Source organism: Protopterus annectens, chromosome 14.part0 (genome assembly GCF_019279795.1).
Source record: "Protopterus annectens isolate FY-2018-M chromosome 14.part0, PAN1.0, whole genome shotgun sequence".
Taxonomy (NCBI): domain Eukaryota; kingdom Metazoa; phylum Chordata; order Ceratodontiformes; family Protopteridae; genus Protopterus; species Protopterus annectens.
In genome coordinates, this window is record NC_056748.1 from 586,253,274 (window position 1) to 586,275,677 (window position 22,404).

At 34.4% G+C, this 22,404-nt stretch overlaps 1 long non-coding RNA gene across 3 annotated transcripts in view; it reads left to right on the forward strand.

The window, feature by feature from the left end:
• The window catches only part of LOC122789119, a 729,947-nt gene extending 714,415 nt beyond the window's left edge, over positions 1–15,532 (forward strand). For 2 of the 3 annotated variants that reach the window (XR_006362771.1, XR_006362772.1), the window contains exon 4: positions 13,364–15,531. This is a non-coding gene — a long non-coding RNA (uncharacterized LOC122789119). Of the gene's footprint in view, positions 1–13,363 lie in introns of all 3 variants that reach the window. The other variant, XR_006362770.1, reaches the window with a different exon arrangement.
• Positions 15,533–22,404: the final 6,872 nt, after the last annotated feature.

The following is a 22,404-nucleotide window of genomic DNA, read 5'->3' on the forward strand; positions in this document are numbered from 1 at the left end:
TGTATTTATTGTGAACAGATAAGCACTTTCACGTGTGCCAAGACACGCTTCTTCAGATCCTTACAACAGACATCTTCTAAAACCAAGTATATATACACATTTCTAAAGTGATCAATTAACTTAATTAATCTAAACCTAAACATGTGATTAAAATCATTCAATTAAACAGACCAAGCACTGGCAAGTACTGTTGCTCAAGTTGCAAAGTAGATGGAATAAACAAATGCAGAATCAACAAGCTCAAACAGTTGCATAATGAACAAATTTTCTTAGTTAAAACAGAGGCAACTAATCTTAAAACTATGTGTCCTAAGAACTTTTGTTCAACCAGTCCTAATGACTGAAAATAAATAAATGTTTTTAAAAAACCTCTATGTCCAATATATCCTATGAGTATATGATGAATGTGCAAAACCGCTGAGATAGAATAAAATAGAATAAAAACTGAAATATCAGATGTTGTCAGGCAATAGCATGAAATTACTGCCCTTCCTTTTAAAACTCCTTATCTATTACATGAATTATCAGTAAAAGTGAAAACCTAGCTTATATATAAGTCTAAAATTGTGTAAAAATAAACGTAAATATAAATGCAGTGTAAATACAACAATATGAAATGTATGTACATATGTATGTATGTCTGAGTAACATAAACATAAAAAGTGTATAAAAAAAGTATAAAAATATATGAAAATGTATAAAATATATGCATATTAGTAAAGCCATGTGTATGGCTCACTTAGTGATGCAGCAGTAACAAATAAACACATTGAACTGGAAAGGGAACGAATATGATCAGATATCTGGAATGAATTGATTGCATGTGTTAAATAGAACTCATAAACAAACACAAGTTGCAAAAGATAAAAATATATGAAAAACATTGAAACGGAAAAATTGGTATAAAGCCTAGTATCTATAAAAATCTATAAAAATACATGGCCATGTACTATCCAAATGTGTATGTAAAACTGTCAATCTAACAAAAGCGTAGCAGGCTAAAACCTCCTGACAGGATATACAAATTACATTAATCTTTCCTATGCTGACATTATGGGTATGTCAAGAAAAAACTGCTGATCCAAGTCTGTATATAGAATAAGAAATGTAATAATGAACAAGTTTAATCAAATAAATGTATCTGTATACACTACCACTAAAATCAGACATAGTTAAGAGAATTACTTTGCACTGCGTCCTTTCAAAGGAGCCCTTACACTGACATATTGATTGAGTCCTGGATCATAATGTGCTTTGAGTTTGAAAATCCAAGAGAGTTCCACTAACTCTAAATCATTAAAATTGTCTCCATCTCTAGAATTAGGTAGAACTGTCTGTAGGATTCTAAATACAAATGAATGTGTTAAATTATTAGCAATGTGTTTAGCCAAAGCACTTTTGGTATCACATTTCCTAATATCTAAAGCATGTTCCAGTATCCTCTCCCTCAAAGTCCTAGTAGTCATTCCTACATAGAACGCTGTACAACTCTGGCATGTAGCTAAATATATAAGGTTCTTGCTTGCACATGTACCTTTGTGATGGGGTTCAAACCTGTAGTTCAACACTGGATGTTCAAACTCCTGGACTGTAGTAATCAATGTACATGCACTGCACTTGTTACAAGGAAAAGTACCTGACTTCACATTCTTGTTGATGCTTATATTCTCATTAACATTATTAGACTCTATACATAGGAGTCTACTGAGATTCTTACTGTTAAACGTATATGATGGTGTGGAGCCCACTATCATTGCTAACTGTTGATCAGTCAAGAGGATATGCCAATTGCTGAGAATAATGTCTTTAATGTGATGGATGTCACTGGTGTATCTAAGATTAATTCTAACTCTGGAACTGTCAAAGGACTTCTTGCCACGAAAACCAAACGTATTTGTGTGATTACCAACTAAAGCAGTCTCTTCATTGAATAGAACCTGATTCTTGACCTTCCTGATCTTTTCTTTGTCATAGCCTCTGTCCAAAAAACATTGCTCTAAAAAACTGCTCTGTTTATTGAGTTCAACACTGTTGTGACATAACCTCTTAATCCTGGTGAATTGGCTCTTCATTATGCTATCGAATACGTATCTGGGATGCATACTACTAAACTGGAGTAGGGTGTTCCTCCAACATTCCTTTCTGAAAATAGTTGTCTCAATCTTATGATTCATGTTCTTATATAATCTCACATCTAAGAAATCTATACTCTGTGGGTCATGACATATCGTAAAACTCAGAAAGTCAGTAGTAGATTCTAACTGTTCTATAAAGACTAGAAGCTCAGATATACTCCCATGCCAAAATGAAAGAACATCATCCACAAAGCATTTATAGAGGCTAATTTTCTTAAAACTATCATGTGTGAACAAATGTTTCTGCTTCCAATGCAGCATGACTAAATTCTCGTAAGTGTTGGTGCAGGGGGTGCCCATGGCTACCCCCCACTGTTGTAAATACAGTTGGTCTCTAAACTTAAAAACATTGTTGGTTAAAACAAGTTCCATGATAGCACATAATAATCCCTCTTCACTAGAGTTGAACTTCTGACTCTTATTTATAATGTCCCTCAGAGCCTCTAAGCCAAAATTGTTGGGTATGGCAGTGAACAGGTTCTTTACATCCAAGGTCACAAAAAGTAATCCCTCCATATTTGTATGGTGATATTCAGTTAAGCAGTCTAGCAACTCATAAGTATCTTTTAAAATTGATGTAGTCTCACTAACTAGCGGTCTCAGTTTCTTCTCTATAAAGACGGATAATGTCTCAGTAACCCAACCTTGTCCCACTACTATGGGTCTCATAGGTGGTGGGTATATGCCTTTGTGTATTTTCGGCAAGCCTTTAATGTATGGTATCCGAGGTTTCTCTATAAAAAAGTACTGGTATAGATCATAATCTATTTGTCTGCACATTAAATACTCATAGAGCTCTTGGTGTACTACATAAACAATTCTAGTAAGTTCTAAATGACTGATGGGTTTATATGTAGTGATCTCCTTTAGTAAGGTGAGCATCGCATCTTGATATACTTCAGTATCTAGTAAAACAATAGCTCCCCCCTTATCTGCTGATTTTATTACCAAATCACTATTCCGTTTTAAAGAATAAATCCTATCCCATTCAGTGGTATGTGTGTTGGAAAACAATGCGCTATGTTTAAAATCATAATAGTACTTGTATAAATCATCTTCACAGACCTTTAAAAAACATTCAGCTACAGGATTCAAAGCTGGCGTGAAAGTACTCTTTTTCTTAAAACAAGATACAATAATGTTATCGGAGGCTTCATCTGAAACCTTCTTACTGTTAAAAAGTAGTTTCAGAGACACATTACGTAGGAGCAGTCTCAAGTCTTTCAAGACTTCTGAAATGTTGCTGATCTGAGCAGGAATGTAATTCATACCTCTATTTAATAGCTCACTGTCCATAGGTGTTAAACAGTACCTTGATAAATTAACCACTAAGTTGCTCCATTCCTTCCTCGACCTCTCCGGCTCTGTTGTTCTCCCAACAGCTTCCTCTTGAATCTGTCTCTGCTGTCCGACCTCCCCCTCGCTCCTTGTGCGTTCTGTACAGGAAGGGGTAAAAAACGCTCGATGTGGGTCTGTGCTATCTTCGGTTTAGCTCCAGTGTTGTTTAAAATAGACCGTGGTAAAGCTAGTTGGTTTGGCGGTGGTGTGCATTCAGAATCCATTGTGGGAGTGCCTGACGCTCTCTCTGATGACATCATCACCCCCAAAGCTGCAGGCAGATCATTTAAAGCAGTACTGTCATTCAGGCTTGTCGTAGGAGCAAATGCTTCATTACGGGAAATATTAGCAGTATTGTTAGTTACAAATTCAGTCTCCCTGTTGTTCCTAACTCTTGGCCATACAAAGACTTGACTATTTGTAAAATCGAAATAGTCTCTTTGGAGTTTCCGCATTTTAATTTGTTGTAACCTCTCACCATACGCACAGGTTTGGTTTAGCAGGGATTCTATACGTTGTGTATACATCGCCCCTTTAAATTTGTCATGTAAAGTGTTGTATAGAACTTCAGCCTTAGTACTCAGTTCTTTCTCTAAGGGAGAGAAATAATCCAGCAATAATTTAATATAATTGTAGCTAAGTTCTAGGTTCAACTGCTGCCACCTCTTCAATAGATCCGGATGGCTGTCGCCATAGGTGGGCATGCAGAGAACTCTCATCCCTCTCGGCACTATTTTAAAGTGCAAACATGCTTCTAAGTGTCTTCTTTGCCAAGTATACCTTTGTAGTTTATACAACATGTTCTCTAACTCCTTCATACTCACATTGAACTCACGTAGGTTGTCAGTATTAGTAACATTAACATTGGAATCTGTGACAAAAAGTTCCATGGCAAGGAAAGGATTATCTCGTGTATCCAATACTGTTTCCCATTTCCTCCTGTGGTCCATTTTCTCCGGTGCAAAATCAAGTTATATCGAAGAGTTATCCATCATGTGGCTTCAGTGACTCAAGGCAAAGGAAATAAATCTGAAAACACACAGTCACTGTAGCCCAAAGGTCTTCTCCAGAAATAAATAAAGTCAAATGAGGATACAAACTGGAAGTCGACCACCACAATAAATGGATAAAATGTATTTATTGTGAACAGATAAGCGCTTTCACGTGTGCCAAGACACGCTTCTTCAGATCCTTACAACAGACATCTTCTAAAACCAAGTGTATATACACATTTCTAAAGTGATCAATTAACTTAATTAATCTAAACCTAAACATGTGATTAAAATCATTCAATTAAACAGACCAAGCACTGGCAAGTACTGTTGCTCAAGTTGCAAAGTAGATGGAATAAACAAATGCAGAATCAACAAGCTCAAACAGTTGCATAATGAACAAACTCAAATATTTAATGTGCAGACAAATAGATTATGATCTATACCAGTACTTTTTTATAGAGAAACCTCGGATACCATACATTAAAGGCTTGCCGGAAATACACAAAGGCATATACCCACCACCTATGAGACCCATAGTAGTGGGACAAGGTTGGGTTACTGAGACATTATCCGTCTTTATAGAGAAGAAACTGAGACCGCTAGTTAGTGAGACTACATCAATTTTAAAAGATACTTATGAGTTGCTAGACTGCTTAACTGAATATCACCATACAAATATGGAGGGGTTACTTTTTGTGACCTTGGATGTAAAGAACCTGTTCACTGCCATACCCAACAATTTTGGCTTAGAGGCTCTGAGGGACATTATAAATAAGAGTCAGAAGTTCAACTCTAGTGAAGAGGGATTATTATGTGCTATCATGGAACTTGTTTTAACCAACAATGTTTTTAAGTTTAGAGACCAACTGTATTTACAACAGTGGGGGGTAGCCATGGGCACCCCCTGCACCATCACTTACGCGAATTTAGTCATGCTGCATTGGGAGCAGAAACATTTGTTCACACATGATAGTTTTAAGAAAATTAGCCTCTATAAACGCTTTGTGGATGATGTTCTTTTATTTTGGCATGGGAGTATATCTGAGCTTCTAGTCTTTATAGAACAGTTAGAATCTACTACTGACTTTCTGAGTTTTACGATATGTCATGACCCACAGAGTATAGATTTCTTAGATGTGAGATTATATAAGAACATGAATCATAAGATTGAGACAACTATTTTCAGAAAGGAATGTTGGAGGAACACCCTACTCCAGTTTAGTAGTATGCATCCCAGATACGTATTCGATAGCATAATGAAGAGCCAATTCACCAGGATTAAGAGGTTATGTCACAACAGTGTTGAACTCAATAAACAGAGCAGTTTTTTAGAGCAATGTTTTTTGGACAGAGGCTATGACAAAGAAAAGATCAGGAAGGTCAAGAATCAGGTTCTATTCAATGAAGAGACTGCTTTAGTTGGTAATCACACAAATACGTTTGGTTTTCGTGGCAAGAAGTCCTTTGACAGTTCCAGAGTTAGAATTAATCTTAGATACACCAGTGACATCCATCACATTAAATACATTATTCTCAGCAATTGGCATATCCTCTTGACTGATCAACAGTTAGCAATGATAGTGGGCTCCACACCATCATATATGTTTCGCAACAGTAAGAATTTCAGTAGACTCCTATGTATAGAGTCTAATAATGTTAATGAGAATATAAGCATCAACAAGAATGTGAAGTCAGGTACTTTTCCTTGTAACAAGTGCAGTGCATGTACATTGATTACTACAGTTCAGGAGTTTGAACATCCAGTGTTGAACTACAGGTTTGAACCCCATCACAAAGGTACATGTGCAAGCAAGAACCTTATATATTTAGCTACATGCCAGAGTTGTACAGTGTTCTATGTAGGAATGACTACTAGGACTTTGAGGGAGAGGATACTGGAACATGCTTTAGATATTAGGAAATGTGATACCAAAAGTGCTGTGGCTAAACACATTGCTAATAATTTAACACATTCATTTGTATTTAGAATCCTACAGACAGTTCTACCTAATTCTAGAGATGGAGACAATTTTAATGATTTAGAGTTGGTGGAACTCTCTTGGATTTTCAAACTCAAAGCACATTATGAGCCAGGACTCAATCAATATGTCAGTGTAAGGGCTCCTTTGAAAGGACGCAGTGCAAAGTAATTCTCTTAACTATGTCTGATTTTAGTGGTAGTGTATACAGATACATTTATTTGATTAAACTTGTTCATTATTACATTTCTTATTCTATATACAGACTTGGATCAGCAGTTTTTTCTTGACATACCCATAATGTCAGCATAGGAAAGATTAATGTAATTTGTATATCCTGTCAGGAGGTTTTAGCCTGCTACGCTTTTGTTAGATTGACAGTTTTTACATACACATTTGGATAGTACATGGCCATGTATTTTTATAGATTTTTATAGATACTAGGCTTTATACCAATTTTTCCGTTTCAATGTTTTTCATATATTTTTATCTTTTGCAACTTGTGTTTGTTTATGAGTTCTATTTAACACATGCAATCAATTCATTCCAGATATTTGATCATATTCGTTCCCTTTCCAGTTCAATGTGTTTATTTGTTACTGCTGCATCACTAAGTGAGCCATACACATGGCTTTACTAATATGCATATATTTTATACATTTTCATATATTTTTATACACTTTTTATACACTTTTTATGTTTATTTTACTCAGACATACATACATATGTACATAAATTTCATATTGTTGTATTTATACTGCATTTATATTTACGTTTATTTTTACACAATTTTAGACTTATATATAAGCTAGGTTTTCACTTTTACTGATAATTCATGTAATAGATAAGGAGTTTTAAAAGGAAGGGCAGTAATTTCATGCTATTGCCTGACAACATCTGATATTTCAGTTTTATTCTATTTTATTCTATCTCAGCGGTTTTGCACATTCATCATATACTCATAGGATATATTGGACATAGAGGTTTTTAAAACATTTATTTATTTTCAGTCATTAGGACTGGTTGAACAAAAGTTCTTAGGACACATAGTTTTAAGATTAGTTGCCTCTGTTTTAACTAAGAAAATTTGTTCATTATGCAACTGTTTGAGCTTGTTGATTCTGCATTTGTTTATTCCATCTACTTTGCAACTTGAGCAACAGTACTTGCCAGTGCTTGGTCTGTTTAATTGAATGATTTTAATCACATGTTTAGGTTTAGATTAATTAAGTTAATTGATCACTTTAGAAATGTGTATATATACTTGGTTTTAGAAGATGTCTGTTGTAAGGATCTGAAGAAGCGTGTCTTGGCACACGTGAAAGCGCTTATCTGTTCACAATAAATACATTTTATCCATTTATTGTGGTGGTCGACTTCCAGTTTGTATCCTCAATATGAATCAGATGTCTGCCTCTCCAATATTTTCACACCCTTCCTCACCTTTCCCATCCTATCAGTCCTGTCTCTTCTCTAACTATATTCCAAAAATATGGAACAAGCTTCCAACCCTTGTAACCTCAAATAGTTCTATTTTACAATTAAAAAGAACTCCTTAAGTCACACTTAGAAGAAACTTGGTTATGTCCTTGAAGCACATCTGGTTAGGACTCCTTTAATCTATCTATTAGTTTTGTTCCCCTAGAAACAATGTAAACAAAATCTCTTGTTGATTCAAACAACAGCATCTATAAGTAAATAACCTTCTGCATCTCTAAATTATATTTCATTGTGGTTGATGCACTCTGCTGAATGCTCCTGTGAATGCTACCAACTATAGGGACTATTCGTTCATGTACTGTCAAGATTAATAACATAGTAACCTACTAAACATACTTTTGTGTATCTCTGTTTTTAAATGTATAACTTCTCCTTTTCCACATACACGTTGATGAAAACTGTATTGCTTTTTCTTAGATGTTTTCGCATTTCTAACTTGTAAATATTTTCTTTTTTTTAAACAGTTTTTATTGATTTTCACAAACAAAACAAGAGATTTCTGTAAATTTAAAACAATTTAAATAAAACATAACTATATACAACAAAACTATTTACAATGCCCATAACATACATAAATTTACATTGGTATTATTACATCTTATCTAATAATTTCTTTAGTTTTATCCACGATAATTTCTTATGAGTTACTTTTGTTGATCTTAAATCAAGGGTTAACAGTTCTCTTTTACATACAGTTCTGGCCAGTAAAATAAACTCAGTAAAATAGAGAATGTTTCTACTTTTCCAGTTTGATGTAATAATTTTCCTTGCAATTGCAAGAAGAGACCAGAGAAGATGCACTTGTGTCTATTAAATAATAATAATGAATCTGAGATATCACATTTGTTCGACCACAAAGCCTTTGAGAAGACCTTAAATTCCTGCCAAAAGGGAATAACCATTCTACATTCAAGAAACATATAAGCCCGGATTGCGCATAAAGTTTTGTCACATCTCCAACATTTATGGCTACTATTACGTGAAATCAAAATTATTTTATGTGGAGTAATGTAGCTCTTATGGACACATTTCCAAGTGAAATTTTTCCAAAAAGGAGATGAGGTTGTGTTGTTAACTGATTTTAACATCAAGGCTCCATCATAGTCTGAAAACTTAGATTTAGTTAGTTTTTCAACATAGCTCCATAAAGAATCTTTGGTTATTTGTAAGTCTGCTCTTAGTGTTTTATATATCCTAGATAATGAAAAACCTGCATTGTAGTTTGTCATATTCAGCTCACAGAAAAGAGAGATTATTTTTGGATGTAATGAAATATTGAGCACTTAATTTGATTTGAGCTCATTTATTAACTGCTCTCTAAAAATTTGAATATTTAATCAGTTATTTTGATTTAAATTATATCTTGGTATAAGACTATTTGTATCATATATATTATTACCAAGGAATTGGTGCCAAAATATTAGACCATTTTCCTTCATCTCCATTATTTTCCTTATATTAATGAATCTAAAGATTTCCTTGTAAATGCTATTGGAAACATTAAGAATAAGAGATGTATTGACTTGTAATTACTGTTCATTATCTTTTTAAAGTTGTTTAGTTTGTAACTAATACAATGAGGATATCTTTCAATTTTTTTCTTTATAGATTATGTCCTTTACAACTAAAAACATCTTATATTATCTGTAAACATGTCATTGTTTATTGTTTCAAGATTAGAAAGTAAAATAGCTTCATGTAATTTCTTCCAGTTTGATGTGTATTTATATCTTAACCACTGACTCATTATATTAAGTATAGCTGATTCAGCGTAAAGGTCTAGATCGGGAAATGCAATACCTTCCTTTTCCCATTCCATGCAGTGTCAGTCTTATCTTATTCTTGGTTTCTGTGGATGCCATAACAATTTAAACAGAAGCGAGTTAAGTTGTTTTATTAATTTTTTTAGAATATTCCAACTATTATAGTTTGAAATAGAAATAGAAGTTTTGGTAAAATGCACATTTTTATTAATAATAATTTTTCTTCCATAGTGAAAAACATATTTTCTCATTTGCTTAAATATTCTTTATTAGGTTATTATAATTCATATATATAATGTCTTTCCAATTAGTTTTTATATGTATTCCTAAATATTTAAATGTGTCATTTTTCAGTTAAAATTATTGTGTTTTTCCAATATGGTACTATTTTTTTTGTTTAACAGTATAGTTTTGTTTTATTGTAAATTTTAAACCTGAGATTTCTTCAAAAATTTTTAGAGATTTTATAATATGATCTATTGAAGAATCTATATTTCCAATAGTTAACAAAATGTCAGCGAAGATTTGTATTTTAGAAGTATAGTATGAATTAATAGAAAAACTAACAATATTAGTGTCATTTCTTATGTAATTAGCTAATGGTTCCACTGCTAAGGCAAATAATAGGGGCGAGAGTGGGCAGCCTTGTTTAGTTCCTTTTAATATTTTGATTTGAGTAGATAAGAAAGCACCAATTTTGATGTAAGACATCAAGTCTTCATATAGATTATTTATTAGTTTTATAAAATCAGGGGAAAAATCAAATGTTTCTAGTACTTTATATAGATATGGCTAAGTTAGAATCAAAACCTTTATCCAGATCAAAGCTAATAATGGACAATTCTTTCTTTTTCTTATTCGGTAAATATATTAAAGATAGAATTTTGATGACATTGTCTTGAACTTCCCTGTTTGATATGAAGCCTGTTTGATCTTCTGCTGTTAACTTTGGCATGATTTGAGTTAGTCTTTTTGCAAGAATTGAAGTGAAATTTTTATAAACAACATTCAATAATGAGATAGGATGATAGGATGTTACTAGTTTGGGATCTTTGTCCTGCTTTAAAATGGGTGAAATTATGGCATATTTCCATGAGGGAAAATGTTTCCATGCTTTCTAAATTCCTCAAAAGCTGCTACTGGAATTTTTAGAATATCATCAGGGAGAAGTTTGTAAAATTCACCAATAATTCCATCTATTCCTGGAGCCTTATTGCTTTTAAGATTTTTAATATTTTCCTTAAGTTTTTTTAATGAAATTGGTTTAATCAATTTTGTGCTTTGTTCATTAATAACTTTTTTGTTGATGTTTTCATAGAAACATTTTTCATTCAGAATATTATCAGAATCTGAATTGGTATTGTTTAAGGTTTCATGATGAGTTCTAAATATTTCTAAGATTTCTTTTAGATCTGTCACTTGCCTTTGTTTCTTTCTAGTGTTGTCAGTAATTTCTTTTATATAGCTTACATTAGCTACATTTTTTTGATTTGACTGCCAATCTATGCAGATTTTTTTGATTTATAGAGTAAGATTGAAATTTAAGCCTATCCAGATTTATTGCCACTTTATGATTCAAGATTTCTATATACTTAGTATTTAGTGATTTTAGTTCAGAGTTTGTATTAATATCTTTGGTATTTAAATTCTTTCTTAGTGTTTCAGTTTTTGATTGTAATGTTATTAGTTCATCATCCCATTGTTTCTTTTTGTTTAAATACCAGTTTTTAATTTTACCATCTAGACATGATTTTAACAAGTCCCAGACGATGGTCATTGATAGTGAGGAATGATTTAATCTCATTTAAGAACCATTCTTTAAACCCATTAAGCTTAACAATGTAGGCAGGTAATCTTTGCCAGGCTATCAGATCTTTTGGTGTGATATTAACCTTGAATAAAAGAGCATTGTGATACAACAAAGGACAAGAACTAATTAAAACCTCCTGAGTTATAGAAATTAGATTATTGGTAATTAACACTTTATCAATAGTTGTTTGTGTTCCATGTCTATATGAGTAATGTGTGTAGTTCAATGCTTCTGGTTCTTTTATATCATATAGGTCTCTAAGATTTAATAAATTAATGAAATTCTTTAGTTTTTTAGCTGGAGCAGATGATTTGAAATTATCATTTTTAGTGGTGCCCTTTTTAGTAAGAATACAATTAAAACCTCCAGCATATACTATGTCTCCTTTAGATTTAATAGATATTAACTCTAAATATTTATTAGCTGTTTCTGCACCGATGCCAGGTATCCGATATGTGTTGGCTAAAGTAATATATATTTTCTTTATCTCTAGCACTACTAAACATATACTGTTCTTCTTTGAAAATGTATCTACTATTTTGGGTATCAGTAAAGATTTATTCCACAGTATCATAGTGCCTATTCTCTTGGCCTGAAAATGGGATTCCACAAGTAAAATGCTTCTGCCCTTGTTTAATTAGTTATACAGATTAAGTATGAGAGCAAACCTCTTTAATGATTTAAATTATGATTTGAATAATAATGACCAATGACATGTAATGAAAACTATATTATTATCCTTTAAAGAGTATTTAAGAGGTGTTGTATACTAATTTCTAACATACAAATAGGTCTTTGTGTTGATCAATCTAAGCGAAATCACTAAGTTGTGATACCTCAACTCCTAATAAGAGAAAAGAAAAAATAATTTTATCAGGAAACTAAAACCTGTTATTTACTCTGAAGACATCTCTCTGAATCTGTCACAAATTATGTGTAAAATATGAGTATCTATTACTATATCTAAGACCCTCTTCCTTCCCTCCCCTTCTTCTGTACAATATTAAAGTATCTGATCTATATTATTGTATAATGCTGTATTTTGTTGATCATAAAAGTCTCTAGAAATATCTCTTTAATTCTCACATCCTTCTCCTCCCCACCCCCTTCTAATTAAATCTCATCTTACTGTGCAGATTTGGTTGTTTAGATATGCTTTATATATACCAATGTTTACCATTTATTAATTCAGTAGACATTCTGATTATAGACTAACATAACTTCAGCTATAAATTATTCTGTTATTAGATATCAAAGAATGTTTATTAGCCTAAATACATTAATAAAATAGAAGAACATACGATGTGCTTAACATGCCAAGTTTATAATAGGTCAAGTATACTTAGTGAGTTTTGTAGTAAATATTTCAGTCGTTAATATTGTACTTATAAATAGTTAGAGGTGAATTATAATTGCTCTTGCATCAAAATTAGAAAATTCTTCATAGACCTTTATATGCATCCTTAAAATGTCAACATAAATATGTAAATGTAGTATCACTCATGTATAAAAATGTTTTACTCTTAACTATGTATTTTGATATGTAACTATGTTTCCTATGCTCTTAGTTCTAAGAGAAAAGAAAAAAAAAACACTTGTAAATATTTTTGATTTCCATATTTGTAAATGTTTTACTACTGGATCTTTTTTCCCTGGGCCTCCACTGAAAAAGAACCTATGCCCAGTCGGGCTTTCCTGGTAAACAAATGTAAAATAAAATAAATAAATAAAATAAATTGAGAATTTCAAGCATGAAATGGCAGACATTTGAGTAAATTTGTAGTTTAAAATTATTACATAGATTAGGAAATTAAATCTTTTATTTCTTTTTAACAATTTACAGATGGTGAAACAAGCTTCACAGGACATTTTTGTCAAGACAAAACACAGCTTTTCTGAATGCAGCAGTAGCAGTAAAGAAAATGATGATGCAATAGAACGGATTCTAAAGAAATGAAGACGAAGAGTCTGCAATACTTTTTCTTGGAAGAATGATCCCTTATATACTGAGTTGGGTTTTATAGACATAAACAATGGTGAACTGTGAAAACAACAATGCATGGTATGCAGAGAAGTGCTGTGTAATGAAGCAATTAAACCATTACAACTTGAGGCATTTACACATAAAACAAACAAAAAAACCCTGAAAACTAAAACAGTTCTTTGAATTAAATATCTGATAGAAGCAAATGTTCAGTATTTAAAATATCAACACTGGTGCTTTGTGAGCTTCTTATAAAGTAGCATTTTGGTTTGCGAAGACTTAAAATGATAAACAATTATGGATGAAAGACTGCTTCAAAGATGTTTGCTTGGAAATGTTACGAGTCTGCAGCAAATATGGTATCTCAAGTATCACTTTCCAATGACACCATAACTCAACCTATTCAGAAACTGGCTAATGATAAGGAAGACCATTTCACAGAAGAAATATAGCTAGCAAAATATTTTTCATTGCAGCTTGACAAATACACATATAGTGCTTACATGGCAATTATTTTAGTCTATATGTGATTTTAATATGATGGTGATGTAAAGGAAATTATTTTTTCTGCTTCAATGCCAGCAAATACAACTAGCTCTGAACTGTATAAAACTGTGAAGGATTACATTGTTGAAAAATATAGCTTAGTATTTAAGTCTTATGTAGTGGTTTGCTCTGACAGTGCAGCTACAATGATAGGAAAACATTCTGGAGTAGTTACCCAGGATAGGGAGCTTGTGCCAGAATGTACATCAATGCTCTGCTTCCTTCATCAAGAAAGTCTTGCTACAAAAAAACTGTCAGCTGAACTAAACAGTGTGCTCAGTGATGCAGTAAAATTTTTGAGTTATGTAAAGGCCAAAGCATTACATTTTAGATTATTCTCTTTGTTATATGATAGTATGGAAACTGATTATAAACAACCATTATTGCATGCTGGGGTACAATGATTATCGAGGGAAAGATTCGATTGGGAATGTTTGAACTACAGAAAAACTCTTCGTGGTTCTGCAAGATAAGAAACTAGAAGTGAACTGGACAGCAAGACTCACTTTTTGTATGATATCTTTGGTATTTGTAATGATCCTAATACTTCTATGCAAGGAAGAAATGCAACATGGGTTTCAATGGCAGATAAGATCGAAGGGCAAAATCAAAAGTTAAAAGCTTGAAAGAACAGAGATTCTACAGATTGTTCTGAAATGCTCCATAACTTGACAATATCTATCAGTGCTGATCACACTTGACAACATGATGATCTTGACATTACACATCTGTGAAAAATTATCACTAAACACCTTACAAATTTGACAGAATAATTATTATTATCCTTTCTATCAGAAGCAGATCCACTCACAGGAAATTTATGGATCCAGTTCCATTTTTTTCACCTAAAGATAACTTAAATTAAACTATAACTTTACAAGCTAAATTGTTAGAACTGGCTACTGATAAAGGCTTGAAGATGAAATTTGAAAATACTGCATCTCTTGCCTCATTTCTGGATACAAATTAAAATGAATAGCCTGAGTTGCTGAAATTTCTTTAAAATCTCTCCTTTCATTCTTGTCAACATAACTCTATGAAACTGTCTCTCTACTATGAATGTTATTAAAAGAAAATATAGAAACAGTTTAGATATGTATTATTCCCTTTGAGTAGCATTGTCATCAATACAACCTCATTTAGATAAGTTAATAAGCAAGAAACAACCTTATCTCTCATGTTAAAAATTAAGTATCAGAATACAGTGCTAACTGACATAATATTTTCTTAGTGACAATCTTTTAATTGTTTTGCACTGATTTACATAAAAATTGTCTGTTGAGTCCTACACTAAATAACCTGGGCTTGTATTTTGTCTGTTTTTATTTCGTTTTTTAAGTAATCAGTTTTTTTGTGTGTGTTTTACAAAAATTGTCCCTGACACAGATTGGAAATAAAAACAACTGGTCCCCAACCACTGATAGTTTGAGAAGTACTCATTTTTAGACCAGAGTGGGTATCTTGTTTCAGTTTTGTTCTTTCTGTGGAGACACACTGGGTATGGAAAGTTTTAGAATTGTATATATAGTTAGCTGAGTTAGGTGATTAGTATTAATCACTATTTTCCATTTTATTATGGATCTGTTAATTTTGTTTTGAACCTCATTTTGAACATATGAGAGATGTTTTTTACCTTGGGGGGGTCTAGAGCAGATGCAATATTGTTTTCATGGGTTTGAGCTTTTTCTTTGTTTAGCTATCATGGGGGTCCTATTCCAGACAGTTTTATTTACGGAGGTACTTTCTTTGCAGGGATAATATAAGTTCTTTCTCCTATTTCAACTCACTTTAATCATACTTATTATAATTTTCCATTTCATGGACCATTATCAAGCTTTTTTTGTTTTGGAACCTTGGAGATGATAATCTCATGCATTATAGGAAACTCTGTTTGCAGTTATTCTCTAACTATGATGCTAATATTATTTGTCCCAGCAACAATGCTTCTTAAATTTTTAGTTGTGTAGTAATCTGCAAGAGATTTCCAGAAAATATGTTTATATACCCATGTATATCTATTTATTTATTTATTTACTTACTTTGTTTTTTTGGTCCATTCGACTGCTGTCCCAGTAATCTATTCATTTTCTTGCAGTCTTGAGGAAGATTGGGAGAATCAGAAATGTGACTTCTATCCTTGCAGCAGAGGAGGGTTTATTCCATATGCCATTCTACTGCACATACTCAGTGGCATATAAGAGGTTAGTGTGTAATACACCTTGAATTCTGATTCATGACTACATGTTAGGCATGATCCAGTAGCCCAGTACATTTGTAGACAAGCATGTCTGAGTGACTCCCAGTCAGTACCAAAGATTGTATTGTGGACATATATCCTGAATGCAAGTCCCTTTCCCTTCCCCAAAGACAGGTAAGAAAGATAGAAGCCTGTATTCCACTTCTTCCCCATCAGCTTGAGTGGGTATCTGAGATGGTTAGTGAATTTAGGTCACTCTGGCTGTAGTCATGTATGAACCCCTCTATGCCATTAGATTTGGCTATAATGAAGTATTTAAATATATACAAGTTGTCTCTTAGGTCAAGACAAAAACATGTATTTGACAGCATCATGGAGAAATTTGCATCAAATTTTCATGGATTTGCACTATGCAGTGCCTGAATTTTTATTTTGCATCCTGTTATTGTATTTGATGAACTTGTTGCTTTCTGTTTTTAATTCTTTCCAGAAAGTTTTGTTTCATCCTTTTATTCTCAGATAAATAGTGTGACATCCGGCTATATCCCACTGGACTGCCACCAATTAAATTTGAACTAAAACAGTGTGTATGTACTCTATTGTGTAAAACATCGTATTCCTTTCTATGGTTGTTTATTGACTCAGTGTGCATTTGCCAGCAGCCTACCATGGACTTTAGTCTCCCTTTAAGCTCTCTAGACTCCATCCTATCCCACTCCTCTGAGTGCTTGTGCCTTAACCTCACAGTTACTCAGTTTGGCCACTAGGTGGCAGCATTTATCCACTACCAACTTCTCTCTCATTATTAGGTACAGCAATTACTCAGTTAATTTACACTGTCCTGTTTTAGCTCCAATCCCCTGTGAATTTCTCTGCTTCTCTCTGCCTTAAATACATAGTGACCCATAGCACATCCCCTGTGCCTCCTTACCTTAAGCTCTGGTCTCTGCTTCAATGATTGTTTTCCGCTGGCTAAGTGTTCTTCCTCCTACTTGGCTTTACCCCCTCCATTCACCCTGCAAGCTCACTTCGCTCCCCTACCCTGCCCCTGATACCTCTACACATATACTCATGATCCACACCAACTCCCACCTACTCCAACACACTCATAACATCCCCAACCCCTTATTTCCTAGTCCCACCCCCCCATCTCTTCATATCAAGCCACTTCATAGATCCCATGTCACAATCCACTTAACTCAGTATTCCCCCTCCACTCAAAGTCTAAATAACCACCATGCTTACAAAACCAAACTTGTTTATAACCCAAATACTACTACTTCTCACCTTGTCTGATCTAAGCTATCTCACCAGGTCTCTTAATAACAACCACTCTCCCCCTTTTCATACATGTTTACTCACCATACAACACACATACTCTTCTACCTCCATAAGCCCCTATCTATTCTCCTTCAATAACTCTCTGCTCTTCCCTTACGAATTCATCTCTACCTACAAATACAGTACTCCAGTCTTAACTAGGCCTACTCCTACAAAATATTTTATCTTTAAACTAGATAATAAACAGTCTAAATACCTGTTTTTCCAAATTTCCCAACTTATGACCACTCTTTACTCTGGAGATGTTCACCATAACCCTGGCCCCTCTCCCACCTACAGTTGAAATTCCCTCCCTCTTACTCCCCCTTCAACAGGAAAATCGCTATCATTCTCAGCACTGAACGTTCAAAATATATGTAACCTCCATGCCTGGCGTCTCCATAACCAACCAGATATCCTGTCCATCTCCAAAACATGGCTGAAACCAAGACTCTGAAATAATACCCCCCCAACTACAGTATCATTAGAGAAGACAGAACCCATAAAAAATGTGGTGGAGTCACTCTCCTGTACTCTTCCTCCCTTTTAGTTACTCCATATACTAAACATATTCTGCAATTCGCTAATGCTGAATTCATTTTGGCCCTAATTTAGATAAATAGACATAAATTCATATGTATAGCCTCCCTCTGTATCCCTCCTAGTGACAAGGTCCCTATCCTCGAAGATACACTCTCCTGGTTCTCCACCAACATAACCAAAGAGACTATAATCCTAGGCAACATAAATATCAACTGGACTGCCATTCAACTCCCACAAACTCTCTGAATATAAAGCTCTACAACTTCTATCAGCTAATCAACACCACTACCAGACCTACCAAGGACTTCTACTCTGGAAGCACCCTTGACTGGATTCTGGTCTCTCACCCGCATTATATATCCAGTAGTGGTACCCTCCCTGACTCCCTCAGTGATCACTTTCCCACCTTTGCTCATCATCACTCTTCCTCCTTACAACGGTCTCATACCTATATCTCCACACGCTCCCTAAAAAACTTCAACCCCTTCACCTTCTCTAACACATTAAAACATTTCAGTTGGAAACCTCTAAAAACTATCCCCATAGAAATGCCATCACCTACTTTAACACATTTATAAACCTTTTAGATACCTTTGCCCCACTGAAAACAAAAAGAATTAAAAGTAACACTGTCCCTTGGTTAAGCAAAGATACCTTAGCTATCATGCACCTCTGAGACAAAGCCTTGAAACATCACCATAAAAATAAAACTCCCATCACCATAAATGAATACAAAATACTTCATAACAGAGTTAAAAAACGTAATACTTTTGACTGTAAATCATACTTCTCCACACTCCAAAATAACCATAAGACAAACCCAAAGCAAATATGGGATGGTATCACCTCCTCTTTAACCCAGGTAGAAAGGAAAACCCTTACCCAGATCCCAATGCCTCTGACATGGATTTAGCTTCCCAATTTAATTCTTAATTGACTCCATAACTAAACTAACATCATCCTTCACAAATAGTCCTAAATCCTCACCTCTACCTTCCCCTCCCTCTTCCTCCTCAAATACCTCCTTCTTCCAACTCCCTTCCTTCTCTATAAAACCCATTCCCATATCAACTATAAAAAAACTCCTTTATAACTTAAAACCATGCTCCAACACCCCTGATCATATTCCTTCCTACTTTCTAAAGACAACTGCAGAAGCCATTGCCTTCCCAATCTGCATTCTCATAAATTGGCCAATCCAAGAAGGCCATGTACCCCAACTCTGGAAAAAGGCCTTTATTATTCCCCTTCATAAAGTGGGTAACAACAATAATATCTCTAATCTCTGACCTATTGCCATCTCTAAACTTCTAGACAAATGTATCCACCTACAACTCTTACTGTACCTCATAGACAACCACCTGCTAACTCCCACACAACATGGATTCAGGCCTGGTCACAGCACCATTACCGCCCTCCTCTCCTTCCTTGAAACTGTGAACAAAGCCCACAACTCTGACTGTACTGTGTCTACCCTCCTTCTAGACCTTTCTAAGGCATTCAATACCATCTCTCAAACCTTCTCCTAACTAAACTCTCTAACCTAAATCTTTCCCCCTCCACTATCAACTGGTTTACCAGCTACCTCTCTAATAGGCAACAAGCAGTCAAATGGAAAAAAATGCCACCTCTCCATTCCTCAACACTCCCACTGGTGTACCCCAGGGTTCTATATTAGGTACCCTACTGTTCAATATTTTCATTAATGACTTCCACCACACCATCCCTAATGCAAAAATTATCCAATATGCTGACGATTCAACAATTATCTGTTCTGCCACCTAAACCTCCACTCTCATAAAATTAACCCAAGATGCCTTCTCCTCCACCGAACAATGGATGTTAGATAACCACCTGGCACTCAATGCATCAAAAAACAAACTTATGATATTCACTCCTTCTAAAACCACAATGATTGACAAAAACTCATTCTCCATCACCAGTCAAAATAATACACCTCTCGAAATAATATCCAATGCAAAACTGCTAGGAGTACTCATTGATGCTTGGCTTAAGTTTGATACCCACCTACAAACAAATATCAAAGAAACACACCAGAAGTTAGGTATGCTCTACCACCACAATCGCTACCTCATTCCCTCTACCAGGTTTGTTCTCTCTACCACATATCTCATCCCTTCTCTCCTTTATGGTGCCCAACTCCTAACTAACCTACAATCTTCTCTCAAGGCAAAACTTTCTTCCTGTTACAACAAAGCATCGAAGTTGGCCACTGGCTACAGATTCTCCAGCCATCACTGTATTGCCCTCCACAAACTAAATTGACTAGAGTTGCCCAATAATCTTACCTACATTCAACACAAAATACATGCTTACAAGCTCATCTTTAGTCCCACTCTTTGCCCCTCCCTTGCCACAACCTTTAAAATGCACCTACCCAATAGACTCCTAAGAACCGATACCCAAAATCTGATTGAATTGCATAAGCCTGCCCGTCCACCAGGCAAACTTCTACTGTCCTCCTTAGCACATTTCTGGAACTCCCTGCCACCTCACATCCGCACCACTAGCAGCCTTTCTACCTTCTAAACCTTGCTTCACTCTCACCTAACATCCCTATGGGAATGTTCCTGTTCCCATCCTACATGAATTCCCCAGTAACTCACCTTAATTCTTACCTTCCACTTCCTTCTTTACTCTCTTTTTCCCCTAACTCATCTCTCCCTTACCTCATGTATCATATATATCCCTTCCCCCTACTGTTATTATTTCCTCAGTAGGAACATACATATGTGTAAATATCTACTTATAGTTGTAATAGATTTAACTTCTGTTTTGCAATGATAGGAATTATATATTTGTAAATATTTACTTATGGTATCTATTTCTGCTTTTGCATTTTACTAAATTGTATCTTCAAATAGTATGTTTTTACCTGTAGTTTTGTTGGACTATACTAATGATAACTTGTTAGTGTATACATTGTCTCTGTGGAGCTTTTCTCCCCAGGACTCCATTGGAAATGGGCTCTTCTGGCCCAAGGGACCATCCTGGCAAACAACTTCAAATACATAAAAATAAATAAATAAATAAAATGTCCCTTACTATCCTGGGTCAGTTACTAAGGAGCTTGAATCCTCACTACTGAATCCAGTGTGAGACTGTCACTTAAACAGGAGTAATATTTCACAATTTTTCCCTAACAGCAGAACAGAAACATGCTCTATTTTCCTGGGACTGGACTATATACCTCTGTTCACCCCAAATATATTTTCTTATTATACATTTCAAAGCTTTGTGTTCCAGTTTAAGACCTCTGATACACACATACTCAAGCAAATTTAAATCTCACACATCCAAACAATTCTGGGAAATCCTGACACAGATTTCCAGCTGTGCCCCTTCCGCAAAATAATATGGTAATGCTGCCAACAATCAGAGTGTCTTCATACCCTTCTAAAGGGATGTCCAATTATGAAAATTAATTAGCAAAATAAATGATAGCTATGACCAGGAGAGACCAGGCCTCTGAGGTGACCTGGGGACTATCAAACAGGTATATACACTCTGTAATCTTTAAATAACTCAATGATTTCCAGCCACAATGTAAAGTAAGGAAAAAATATTTAATAAGTAAAAATTATTACAGGAATGTAAATCAGTAACTTTCAATAAACACCAGAATTCAATCACCAGAAATTAACCTGTAGGATAGAATTCTATCATTCTAGAAAAAAATTCTATCTGAATAATTAAACTTTCCTATTTTAACTGGAGAATACTGCCCTTGAGCTAATCTATAACATAACAGCAAGGCAAAGGCAGGCTTAGAGTTTTTTGGTGAGTTCTCTTTTCTTCAGGTATCACTGCACAGCACTGTAACTGACTGCAACTCTTCACAAACTGCTCAGCACTTGACTAAATGCACAACAGTCAAATGGACTTTTTCCTGTCAATCAGCTGTTCAGATAATCACCTAGCAACCAGGAGCATTCTAATGACATTACCTACTGTTCAGCTGATTCTGCCCAGTACTTTAAAATCTCCTTCTCAAACGTGCAATTAAAATGTATCAAAACACTGACAGATTCTTTGAACATTTGGTATAAACAGGAACATACTCAATATTTAAAACTTATTTACATTTTCACAATTAGACATGCCGGCATGCAATACAAATTAATCTGAGAATATACGCAAATCTACTGCCAGACATGCTAACACAGATGACAATGTTTTCATTTTCTTCACACATAGTATAAACCTTACATGTATATATTTACACCTAGGGGACCAATTACTTGTATGTGTGTGTATTTTTAATGTCTTTTTT